The sequence below is a fragment of the Mytilus edulis genome, unplaced genomic scaffold (assembly GCF_963676685.1).
Source record: "Mytilus edulis unplaced genomic scaffold, xbMytEdul2.2 SCAFFOLD_986, whole genome shotgun sequence".
In the NCBI taxonomy this organism is placed as follows: domain Eukaryota; kingdom Metazoa; phylum Mollusca; class Bivalvia; order Mytilida; family Mytilidae; genus Mytilus; species Mytilus edulis.
The window spans coordinates 15,372-29,197 of record NW_027267043.1 but is presented as its reverse complement, the minus strand read 5'-3'; the positions used below and the strand labels follow the sequence as shown (position 1 = coordinate 29,197).

Below are 13,826 nucleotides of genomic sequence, written 5' to 3'. Positions count from 1 at the left end.
AAAAAAAACCATTTCAACTAAAATCCTTATAAAAAGAAATATTGCTGAATTATTATATGACCGATTTTCATTAAATAAATACCATAAGTGTTTATGAGTCAATGTCAAAAAAAATTTCAGCTATATTTTTGTTTTCATGTGTCCCTCCGGGAACAAGATTTTGTTTAAAGGTTGCTATGTATCCTATCCAAAATAAAATTGGAAAAAATTGCATTTGTTTTCATCTCATTACAGATCAGAAAATAAAAACGATCCTTACTTACATGTAATTGCCTCTATACACATGATAAATTTTGAAACATTTCTTCAGCTTATTGTATTTATTTGAAGTCGATTGAGTAGGTTCTCCGCTCTTGATAACGAAATGTCAAAGTTAGTTTTTGGCGTCACATTTGTTAATTATACATGTTACGTCTTGCGACGCAATACCGTGCGTAACGTCTCAACGTAAATTGAGAATGGAAATGGGGAATGTGCCAAAGAGACAACAACCCGACCATAGAGCAGACAACAGCAGAAGGTCACCAACAGGTCTTCAATGCAACGAGAAATTCTCGCACCCGGATGCGTCCTTCAGCTGGTACATGTATTCGGTTTATTTGATTTTACGTGCATCATGATTTTGAAATGCTTATTTCGCGTGCTCGGTATTTTTTCAAATAAAATTCAAACACTTGACAGGGATCGCCAAGAAATACTCGTCTTTCAAAGCCGTAAACCAATTATATCATAAATGTGTATACTTAATGATAAATCGGGAATATACAAGAAGACAGTGACTCAGTCACAAAAGGTTCACACTCTCACACCAAAATATTTAGTTTTCGTGCAACGTTCATCACAGAGATGATTTCACGTTCAACGTGAAATTATGTCTTATTTCACGTTTTTTTCCGTGCAAGCACCCCCCTTTACCACCCTCATTATAATGTATATTTTGTAAACCCCTATCTATACCTCTCCTTCATGGGCCATCTTATTATCTTATCATATCTTAGCTATTTACTTTGATTTGTCTAAACAAATTCAGTCATATATACTACAAGACATGAAGCGTTATTTTTTTATTTCCAATGATACAAAATTACCAATAAAACAAGCTAAAGGGAAATAACTGTTTTATCATTTTTTAAGCCTGGTTCCCGATAAATGTGTGAAGCATCCTGAAGCATCTAAATGTTTCATTGGTTTCAGTTTGGCGGAGTTTGGATTTGAAGCTTATCTCGAGATGAACATTGTTTGTATATGTATGTCGTATGTGTGAACCCCCGCTTTGAACGTCATGACAACAAACAAGAATATAATGTTAAATTAAAAAAACTTTTTTGATTGTACTGTATGAATTACTATGTACTGGTATGAATTACTACACAGACAGGTGTTAGTTGTCGCCGTCCTCTGTACATGTCCTTCCATCAGTTCCGACAGTTCGTCAGAAATTATTTTTCTCTGTAACTACCCAAAACCAATGGTAAACAACTGTAACTAAATGTTCCTTAGATTAAATTTATCTAAGGGACTTTGTATTATCAAACATGGCTGATATTTATAAATGTAAAATGCAATTTTGGGATTCTAATAAAAAGATACTATATTAAAAGCAAACTTGATAGTGGCTGAGACTATAGTAATCTCAGATAGTGGTAAAACTATCAGATGCATAACAATTAAGTTTTTCTCATGTTTATCACCTGAGAAATTTTTAAAAAGTTGACCTCTCATTTTGGAGTTATTGCCCCTGAAATATTTTTTTTTTGCAAATTTCAAATTTGCGAGTGTACTGATATCGTCTTGGTACCTGTTTTGACGCGGACCAGAAATGACGCACCAATTTAGTTTTGGGTTTTATATTTCTAAACAAAAGCTGTGACGTCATCGATAATTACTATTCATAACATGATGGTGAAGGTCATATGACTACAACATAGATGCCTCAAACTCTGTCCAGACATGTTATTATTGCTTGAATTAGTAAAGATAATGCAATTTCCGCCATTTTATTAAGGTCAAAAACAGTCTACCCTTCCAGAATGATTATCAGTCCTAAATCCACTTTGGCCGACCAAAGTATGTAAGCACATGCTGCCCCAGTTTGTGTTTTTCAAATCATATGACTGTCATGTGACATGGTTTTACATTTAAGCGGGAATCACTGTAGAACAAATGATCGTCGCTTATATAATTTTCTATGGTTTATAGATTTTTTTCATTCATTGTACGAAGTATACATTGTTTAATGTTTTAATGTCAATGTTGTTTTATGAATGCAATTACTTCTTATTTTCAAGTATATGGAATATATATGTCACTTTGATAAATTTGGAACAATTTTATATAAAATTTGAAATAAAATATAGGTTACAATTAAATTAATGAAAAAAAATTGTGTTGCTATCAACATGATCATAAAAGTGACTGTAAATGTCAAAATTTGTTATTAAAATTAAATTTGTTGAATAGTGTTAACTTTAAATTATCCGGATTGAAGCAATTTTTCGAACATCATGTACACTGCAAGTGGTTTTTACTGGTTTGCTTATAGTGCGTCATTACTGGTACCCATCATAAGTTGACAGTCCGTTTGTAATGTTAGCAAACATGATTTTTATTGCTTTTACTGTTTCAAAAATCAACTGTTTAATGATTGAAATACATTAACAAGTGATCAATCTTTCATTCTATTCCGTGTTTCTTATTCTTTTAAATGGTAGATTAAATGCAGAGACAAACACAACGCTAGGTGCGTCATTACTGGTTCCTCGGGGATATGAACTACTACATGTACACAGTGACTAATTGTCAAAATGGTATTAACTTGAAAATTTTAATGAAAGAGAACTGGAATGGACAAAATTGACCAAGTGTCGAACTGTTCCTTAACAAGAGTACGTAATTGCCCCTGAATGTTGATTTTTATATTAATTTATACATTTTAGCCATTTTTGAATGGACTATTATACAAAAAGAGAAACTTTAAGGAGCACAAATGCTCAGTAAATTATATTCTACAAATAACATGTTATACATGTTATAACCAGTACATATTAATTGGCTCCTTTTAGGAGTTGATGCCCTTAAAAGCTGAATTTTAGGATATATTTGTATGGACTTTGTTCATTGTTGAAGGCTGAAGGTGACCTATATAGTTGTTAATTTTGTCTCATTTAATCTCTTGTGGAGAGTTGTCTCATTGGAAAGTTTCTTTTGTAACCTATTCTGACATCAGAATCAGACTTCTTTTAAACTGAGTTTTATTGTGCGTATTGTTGTGTGTTTGTTTTTTTCTACATATGCAAGAGGTATAAGGGAAGGGGTTGAGATCTCAGAAAACATGTTTAACTCCTCCGCATGTATGTGCCTGTTCCAAGTCAGAATCCTTTGGCCTTTTTAGGCTTGAATAATTGTTTATTTTAGTTTCTTTCATATATTTCAGAGTTTAGTATGACGTCCTTTATCACTAAACTATTATACATTTTTGTTCAGCAATGTTCAGGGACCAGATGAAGAATGCCTCAGGTTGTGGGATTTTCTCGCTGAATTGCGTATCCATTGGTGGCCTTCGGCTGTTTTCTGCTCTTTGGTGGGGTTGTTGTCTCATTTACACATTTCCCATTTCCATTCTCAATTTTATACCACATATTCGTTTTTATATATACATCATCTTATGAACACACTGGTTTACGTACCCAGTTGATAGCCCTGAATAGATGAAGTGTTGAAAGAGTAACTGACTTATCTGTTCGAAGTTTATGAAACTAATGAAGAATGGTAACTCACAAATTTAAGAGGAGTCAACTCAATACTTTTATTACCCAAAATTGTCATGATACAGTTGTAAGTCTCACCTACATTTGTGTATATGTAATTTTGTGACATTTGATTCAAAATCCTGTATTTCCTCTATCAATTTTCATTGACTTACGACAAGTAGCTTTAAACTAACCTTATTACAAAATCAGATTAATTAATTTCTCATAAAAAATATATCGGAAACAGTACATGTAAGCAAGCTCTGTCAGCATAAGCATAATTATGATAATAGCAGTGATCATGATGATGATTTTATTTAAAGCCAAATAAAGGAAGTATTTTCTGATAATCTATTTTTCAGATAATCTCCACTTGCATCAAGCCAAAAAAAAAATGAACTCATCAAATCGATTATTTCAAAGAAAGCATCCCATACTATGCATAAAAGTTTATAAGCGTGCCAGCAATCAACAATGGTCGTCTATACATCAAAGTTTTACTGGGCTAGAATATAAGTCTTTGTTCCAACCCAAAAAAACATGTCAGCAATATTGAATGAAAGAGAAAATTAGATACAAAAAAAAAAACCATAGTTCCTTTCAAGAAGAAAAGGTCAACATCAAAATCAGGCAGATAAACTAAGGTTCACAATCATGGATGAATTCTCACTGAATGTGATATAAATATTGTTATAACTGTAAAAATATTTTAATAATACAAACTTCAGTCATTGTAAGTAACACAAAGGCAAGACATTTTTCTGCAAGCATTCTGTTAAGTCTCATTACTAATGTCATTTTGTCAAGTATTTTTAAGCAAAGCCAACAAATCTAATTGGAGTTATTTCCCTTTGAACATTTGGATCATTATCAGGCTATGTCAATAGCCAAAGAAAAAGAAAAAAGAATTGGGTGGCAAATAATCAACAAATGTTACAATGATTTATAATGCCTTTAATGAAAGTATTATGTACTTGATGTAATGGAGAAAATGAAAACATGAGTTTCTTATTTCAGGTGTGACCAGAAACTACGACGAGATGAATACTTTAAAGACAGAAAAAATATGATACCTAACAGAACTTTAAATGGTAAACTATAATGCTGTTTCTAAAAAATGATTCTTAAAGGTAGCTACCATTTGATTTTAATTGGGGGGGCTAGGACGAAATTTGAAAAAAAGGCAGGACAGAATTTTGGTTTTTAAAAGAAAAAGGGCAGGATAACCAACTCTGCAAAAAAAAAGTCAGGATGACAATTTATGTATAAAAAAAAAGTCAGGATAAATAAAAAAAAAGCAGGACTGAATAGAGCAAAAAGTAAAAAGACAGGACAGAGATTAGAATTATAAAAAAAAAAATGCTGGACAAAATTTTTCATCGTATGCCCCGAAATCGCAAAGGTAAACAGTTCAAACAAGAAAACCAACGGCAAAATAAGTGTACAAAAATCAGTTTTTGGGATACGATTGCTTTCAAGCAATCTGTAGACTTTTACCGTGAACTCAGGGCTGCATTCCCTCACGTCAACCGTTTTATTCTAAACATTCAGCAACATCTCAGATTCTTATGATTGTCTTGCTTTAAAAGGTAAAAACAAGCAAAAGAGTTAAACATAAACAACTTTCCTGTAAGGGAGCTACCATTTGATTTTTATGGGGGGGCTAGGATGAAAAATTTTGTCCTGCATTTTTTTTTAGTTCTAATCTCTGTCCTGCCTTTTTATTTTTTACTCTATTCGGTCCTGCCTTTTTTTTTATTAGTTTATCCTGACTTTTTTTACCTAAATTGTCATCCTGCCTTTTTTTTTGGCAAAGTGTCTCATCCTGCCTTTTTTTTTACTCAAAACTCCTGTCCTGCCTATTTTTTTCAAATTTCATCCTAGCCCCCCCATAAAAATCAAATGGTAGCTCCCTAATGTTCTTCTCATAATCTTCGTTTGATATTTCCCTTGACCTATTTGCATGTTTTTAACAACACGGAAACTCAGAATTAAAGCAATATTTATATTTAGTGTTTTTATAAATTAAGAAACACGTCAGAGGCAATTCCCTAGTTTTGATAAATGCGAGAGTTCTCTGAATTCCGATAATTCTATTTCTGTCATATAAGAACTGAAGTGGAGTTTTTCCATATTTTACCGTTATGAAACTGATATTTGATACTGTACTCTCATAAAGAAATGGAGAACTATTCATCATATCATTTAATAAACGTTCTTGTTCCAAATCGCAAGTCATGGGTTTATTTATGTATTAATGCGCATGCGTATTGTTTTCTTGATTTCAAGGGGTATCAGATTGAGTGGTTGCTCTGGATTCCCCGCTTCATTGATTAATTTGAAACTCATGGGATTCTTTCTATGTCTGTCTGCTATTGAGGGTTATTGTTGTTGCATAATTTTAAATCATATGCATCATTTAAATTAAAATAAATGTAGTCTACACCATAATGGTTTACCTATAACACCCTTTCAGCTGAAATGGAGTCTTCCATATTATCGTTTCACGTTGTCTCTCTTCCGGAAGTATTTTCCATCAAAATCGAAATACAATACGACTCATTAGATGTCGATAAACGTCGTATTATATTAAGAACTATCTCAATTTAAACAGAGGAGTGTGTACGGAAAGGAGTCATGCCCACTGACCCACAGGAAATTAATATTTAAAGAATTAGAAATGGGGTTCCTCCTAGAATTAAAGTTGATTAGATACGAAGTGAAAAACCTTCTCTCACTCTCAGTGACTGCTGTGGAAAGTGAACTTGGAATTGATAGTACAAAAATAAAACACAATAAGTATATTGCTCGTACACTTGTATCCGGGATTGGCTATTTTTAAAGTTGAGTGACTATTCAGATTATTACATTATGCATGTGCAGTTGAATTAGTTTTGAAAATAATACTATCCAGCTGTACCTGAGGGCTGCCAAAAATGCGTGACACTCACACATGTTCATGCTTTTTTGCGGCAGTATCCTTGGATCTATTTTTTTCCTCTTTGATCTTTTCAATGTTGGCCAAATCTCACGCGTTTGCTTTATGAAAAGTTGGCAGAACTGCTATACATGTGTTAATGAAAACTATGGCAATCATATCCCTCAGAGCATTCTGCTCTTTGATTATTTTCTTGACTTTTTTTTCTCAGTTTTCTTATAAATATGTATAAACATTTTATTATATAAACATGTAATTCTCAATGTCCAGTCAAAATTGGAAAAATTACTATAATTGCAGGTGAAGAACTGGAATCAAGAAAAAAATGAATTGTTACAGTGTATGAAAAGTACAAGTTACTTTTGTAAGTAAATTTATTGTATTTTAAAAACTTGATAAAAGTGGTGGGTGCTTTAATTTTTATCTGAATTCATGATAATTTTACTGCATAAAGGTGGATTTTTTTTTTATACAAGTAATATTGAAGGGTTTACAAAAATTAAAAATAAAAAGCCACATGTGACGATCTGAATATTTAAAGGAAGACTTGAAAATGGAAATTAACTAAATTGGTAATCAAATTGTTTTGTCAGATTAAATGGTTTCAAAAGCGGTACCTAAAATGAAGTTTAAAGACACAGTATGAGATACAAGTATGATCTTCAGAACAAAAACACTCAATAAAATTTAAATGTTTTTTTCTTTGCAGTTTATGTTGTGCTTATTTGAGTGTGACTTTTAAAAGCACAAAGGCTGGTTAAAAAAGGGTTGGGCAGATCACTCACACATGCATCTGTTTACCGCAGTACCTTGCCACACATTTGTATGCATTATATGTGGATCTCTTCTGTGGTTGTGACTGTTCAGTAATATTTTTTTGTTTGATTTTTAAAAGCACAAAGACTGTTGAAAAAAATAGCTGGGCAGATCACTCACACATCTAATTACCACAGTAACCCAGCCACACAATTGCATGCCAATCTGGATCTCGTCTGTGGTTGTGGCTGTCTAGTAATATTTATTTAAGTCTAGCTGTTTATAAATTTTTGTATCTATTTGTGGGTGTTTATGGTTGTCTCATTTAATGCTATTAATGTCATCTTTGTCCAATATTGTTTTGGACAAGTATTATATATACAATGATAACATGACAATAAATGTCATATAACTGTCATGTTTAAGGTAAAGGTTGTCGTGTTTAAGGTAAAGGTGGCCATCAGGTCTGGAGACCAGGAAGCTTCATGGCATACTATTTACATGCACTGTATGAGCAATAACTAATTTGTTCTTGTTTTTAGCTCACCTGGTCCATAGGCCTATGCAAGCTTTTGTCTGGAGACCAGGAAGCTTTATGGCAAAGTATTTACATGCATTGTATGAACAATGAAAACAATGTTCTTGGTTTCAGCTCACCTGGTCCATAGGCCCATGTGAGCTTTTTTTTCTGGAAACCAGGAAGCCTTATGGCATAGTATTTACATGCGTGGTATAAGCAATAACACTTTTGTTCTTGTTTTGGCTCACCTGGTCCATAGGCCTATGCAAGCTTTTGTCTGGAGACCAGGAAGCTTTATGTCAAAGTATTTACATGCATTGTATGAGCAATGAAAACAATGTTCTTGGTTTCAGCTCACCTGGTCCATAGGCCCATGTGAGCTTTTGTCTGGAGACCAGGAAGCTTTATGGCATATACTTTACTTGCATTGTATGAGCTATTACAAATTTGTTCTTTTTTTAGCTCACCTGGTCCATAGGCCAATATGATCATTTATCTGGAGACCAGGAAGCTTCATGGCATATATATATTTACATGCATTGTATGAGCAATGAAAACAATGTTCTTGGTTTCAGCTCACCTGGTCCAAGGCCCATGAGACCTTTGTCTGGAGACTAGGAAGCTTCATGGCATAGTATTTACATGTATTGTATGAGCAATGACACATTTGTTCTTGGTTGTGGCTCACCTCTGCTGCTAAGTGAGTTTTTGCCATCACTTTGATCCAGTCATCATTTGAGTGTCTAGTTCAATAATTCCAAAAAATTGCCTTGATGGTCCATCTTAAAGGCCTTTTCAACATCGTGAATCTTCAACTGATTCAAGCTCTTTGGAGCCTCTAGTTTTTTATGTCCAATATTTAAATATTTTAAATAGATTTTTCAATATTGACTAGCAAAGTCTGAAAAAGCACATTATATATTCTGATATTTTATTTTTAAATTCTATTGTTTAGCTTTCTATTCACACAAAATTGTAATTAAATTAAAGGATTTAACACCTATCCCTCCATCCAAAAGGTTGAATCATATTTGCTGTTTAAGGTTGATGGAAGTCTAAATTGAAAAACAATAGAATTTTTATACTTTGCCAAAATTAAGTTAATATGATACTTCTTTTTTACAGCTAATTTCCTAATTCATGTAGGGTAAGACTTGGTTAGCTTGCTTGCTTTGTTTGTATATTGACAATTGTAATTGTGATAACGTCCAATCAAATTTAAATATAATATATACAGTTTAAAATGTGCATATTAATAATGTTTCAAGATGTCAATGTTAATTACAAAGCTTGAATTAACATTTATACAAACAAAACAAGCAAGTCAACCAAACATTGGTCTTGCTAGCATTATGAAAAGAGCTGTAAATATAAGAAAAAGCTTGTGTTACAGAAACAAGGAAATGTTTGGTTTATGTCACTGAGGCATCAACCCAATGACATGAATAATCAAGAGAGTTGAAGAGACATCTCGACAGCCTCAACCTTTCTACACCAAACAGATGTCTGCACAATATATCAATCTTTATTAAAATCATCCTGCATATAAAAAAATTGTAAATAATGTCAATGATCTGTCATGAACAGCAAATTATCCAAATGAAAACATTAGGATATGACAAAAGACAATCACTGCATGACAGGTTCCTTATTAGGAATGGATAATCAAGAGAGTTGAAGAGACATCTCGACAGCCTCAACCTTTTTACACTAAACAGATGTCTGCACAGTATATCAATCTTTGTGGACATACACATATAAGGTGTGGTTATAACTTAGATTTAAATTGGTTCTCATCAATCCCATTCTGATGAGGAAAGCAACTTTTGCATTGGTTCTAATCATTCTCATGGCCACAAACCACAATTAATTTCTTTATCAGTTCTTTACAATGTTTTGCATCATTAAAAAAATTGCACCATGCACTTTTGTTAATTTTTTTGTGTGTGTAATGTATAGCCCTAGTCCAAATATATATCCAAAATTCAGAAAGATTGAACCAGTCACTTTTACAAATTTAGCCAATACACATCCATACCCCTATTGACAAGTCAAGAGATGTTCAGAAAACTGTAAATACTACCTTTTTGCACTTGGCCTAATCACTCATTCGATATCAAAATCAGTTTAAATACAACATCCAAAAATTTATTTCACCTCTCTTCTTTCATTTCACCCAAAAAATATAAGAAATGAATGAGGAAGGGAAAAAAAAAATAAGGAAAAATACACTCTAATTAAAAGGAACTATATTCGTGGACAACGAAAAGCGGGGTCATTAATTGTGGTCTTGGGCCTATTATTCTAAAGAGGAATACTATTTTTTGGCATTGGTTCTCATCCATTTAATTCTAAAAGAGGAATGCAGCTTCATAAGGATTGGATTTTGCAAAACTTTCTGGAACTAGTGTTTTTTCTTTTTGTTTCATAATTTTGACTTGTTGAATTTGAAAAGACATTTATTAGGATGATTAAATTGTTATTTGTCAATTTCTTGTCAAAAACAGATAGGTGTATTGACTCAGATATTTGTGGGAGGTAGATTTTGATAATTTTGGTCTAGTGGGGGTCTAGGAAGGATATTGAAACTGGAAAGGAGTAAAAATATTTGTCTCTTTATTTAAAAACCGCAACCAGAAACTTTTTAGAGTTGAACATTTTTTTTTAGAAAAATTGAATTTTATGGCGAATTATTAAAATATTTTTTTTAAGCGATTAAATGAAAATTAGAACTCCTCCCTTGATCACAGGAAGTGAAGTAAAATTATGCAAATTTTCCCCCAAAGACAACTTAAATACATGTCCCTGAAGACAAGTGAAAAGTCATAAATCTTGCAATTTGTTATCATCATGTTGTACAATTAACATGATAGATATCAATTTAACCTTCATTTACGTAATAAATCATTCCTACTTACATTTGTAAATCAAAATAAGGGGAGTTAACTTCTTTTGTACCAGTTGTATTTTGTGCTATCAGATAAAAATCTTATTGTATCTATGATAAATGTTTTTTTAATTTATCTGCAATCAGTTTAAAAAAAAATGTTCTTGGTGGTAACTAGAAAGTGCATGGTGGGACTTCTAAACTTAAAAAAGTCAGCAATGTTTAGAATGTTTTTCTTTTAAATTCCATTGACAAAGTTCTTTATGACACACTGACTATGGGATATTGAAATGTTCTTTTTAAATTATCATGGGAGTTTTGGCCCTCAGAAGTGAAAAAAATATGTGGCAAGTGGACAATGGTCTAGTATATGATCTTTGAATTACATGTACATGTATTAAAATCCCATAAAATCATTATGGGATAACCATTTAACTCTAATGGGGCTGGGTTATGGTTTCTTTTCTGAAAAATATACTTAACTTTAAAATTTTTGAAAATAAAATATTTTGGTCAGGCACAGTGAAAAAAAATTCTGATTTTTAAGCAGTTGACACTAGCAACTTGTCTCGGAAAATCAAATTCGTATATCCCTTAATATAACACTGTGTTATATTAAGGTATACAGGATTTTTTTTCAGAGGGAAGTGCCTGAGGGAGTTGCCTCTTAATTGAATGTAAAATTCATGAAAAAAGTTTTTACGCTTTGTGCACTGCTTTAAAAAAAAAGTACTTTCATGCTGGTCTGGAACCCCCAAAAAATCAGAATGAAAAAAAATATTATCTTATATATTTTTTGTTTGATTTATCTCTAGGTAGTAACAGGTCAAGAAGAAACCAGTTTAAAACCATAGAGGAAGATACCAGTCCAACATTAGCAACATTATGCTTGAGATAAAAATTATATCAGCTGTTTCACATAAGAACATGGTTTTGTGGTGGAAAAAGGTATCGAGATGGATGGAAGAGAGTTTTTTTGGGACATCAGGTATTGAGCCTTTATTTTTACAGGAATACATGGTTGACACTTGGTAGGAATCAGGAATTGATGAATATTTTTTTTAGTATCAAGGAAAAAATGCTTTATCTTTTTGAGAATTCAGGATTTAGCTTTTATTTTTCTGGGAATTCAGGAACACACCCTCTTCTCCCCATCCTTCCATTGCTAAATCAAGAATTCCTTATGTGTTTGAAAAATATCTGAGAATTTTTTTTTTTATACCAAATCAAAGTCTTCATTCACTTTGTCAGTTTGTAATTGTAGCATTCATTTAATGATATAGAATGATTTGATATTTCGTGGTGTACCTTATTCGTTTTAGTGGAATCTACAAAATAACCAATTTAGGAACTGCTAAACAAATTCTTCCTGTTTGTCAATACTATGAATTTGTCCGAGTATGTCTGAATATTTAATTTTCCGTCAATTTCTAAAAACGATTAAGGGTACTCTACCTGTTTTTGGGTCAAGGTAATGTTTTTGGGTCAAGGTAATGTTTTTGGGTCTGGGTCGTTCAATGCTGTGCACTAACAGACTAAACATGTATGTAAGTTTTGATGAATGGGTGTTTAGGAAATTAACACAGGACGTTCCAAAAACACCTGGAACTAAACGTGAAGAAACTTGACATTTCTATTAGTATTCAACAATAATCTGATTTTGTTCATGTCCTCAAGCGACTTACTTACTTGTAATTTCCAATTTGCGTTTCATTAATTTATTCTGTAATTATTTCATGAAAGTTGAATTACTAGGGATTAATAAGATGTATTTTTTTTTTTTAAAAGAAGAGACGAAAAATAAAATTTGAAAGTCTAAATAAAACATTTCAAGAAGGGTTTTATTTTCTTGTAAAATCAGTACTAACTGCTAAATTGATCTGTTATTAATTTTGCAGATTACACCGAATTATCAGATGTGAATCCAGGATTTTTGAAATAGGAAGCCCTTAACTAGGCAGCATTTAGAGTTGGACACATAATAGTCTATGCATATAACATATGTGTTGCTTTTTCTTGGGGGGGGGGGGGGGGGGGGGGGGGGGTCAGCCCCTGGGAGAAAGAAGCCTTAAGACAATAAAAGTTGTCATTATAACATCTTCCTTGTGCAAAAAGAGCAACATGGAGTGACTTACATAATTTCAACCTTTTGAAGGACGATCCAATATTCACGTACAGTTTAAGTTATATAATTTACTAGATCATCAAATGTCAGAGGATTCATATATGTAATGAAGTTTTGATTGATTTAAATGACCTTCATTCAAGTAGTTTAAATAGTCACTAATTAAAATTGTAGTTCCTTTTGATTTTAAAAACATAAAATCTTTAAAATAAATAATATGAGTCTTTTTTAAGCTATTATTTAAGAGAAAATCTGTTGAACTGTTAAACTTTTGTACACATTTTGTTGTTGTCAAATTTAAAAAAAAAAAAAATAAAAAAATAAAAAAAATAATAAAGGTACCAGTCCTTATTGCAAACCAGTAATTGTGATAAAATGAGATGATCCATATTTTAAGGGGATGGGAGATTATGCAACAATATTATGGATTATGTTTATATACGAACACAAAATATTTTTTTTTATTTATAATAGTATGATGTTGTCGTTGTCTGAGTTGTCTGCATCGTCAGATGACACATTGGTTTCTGGACAATAACTTAAGTTTAAGTGAATGGATCTATGAAATTTTTAAGAAGGTTCAATACAAAAGGAAGTTTGGGATTGATTTTGGGGATAGGGTGCCAACCTTTTAGGAATTAGGGGCCCAAAAGGGGCCCAAAACACGCATTTTCTAGTTTCAGGATAATAACTTGTGAAGAAGTATTTTGATTGCTCTGAAATTGTACCACAATTTTTAACTCCACAAGTAAAAGGTTAGGATTCATTTAAGGGGTTATGGGGCCAACAGTTTAGGAATTAAGTGCCAAAAAAGAGCAAAAAAGAAGCATTTTTCTAGTTTCCAGACAATT

The 13,826-nt window shown here is 32.2% G+C and overlaps 1 long non-coding RNA gene across 1 annotated transcript; it reads left to right on the top strand.

Moving 5' to 3' along the window:
* The first annotated feature begins 4,290 nt into the window (after positions 1–4,290).
* LOC139504826 (uncharacterized) lies at positions 4,291–11,786 on the top strand. The gene is made up of 3 exons (XR_011659393.1): positions 4,291–4,840; positions 6,988–7,051; positions 11,666–11,786. It is a non-coding gene; the product is annotated as an uncharacterized lncRNA (long non-coding RNA).
* The last annotated feature ends 2,040 nt before the right edge of the window (positions 11,787–13,826 follow it).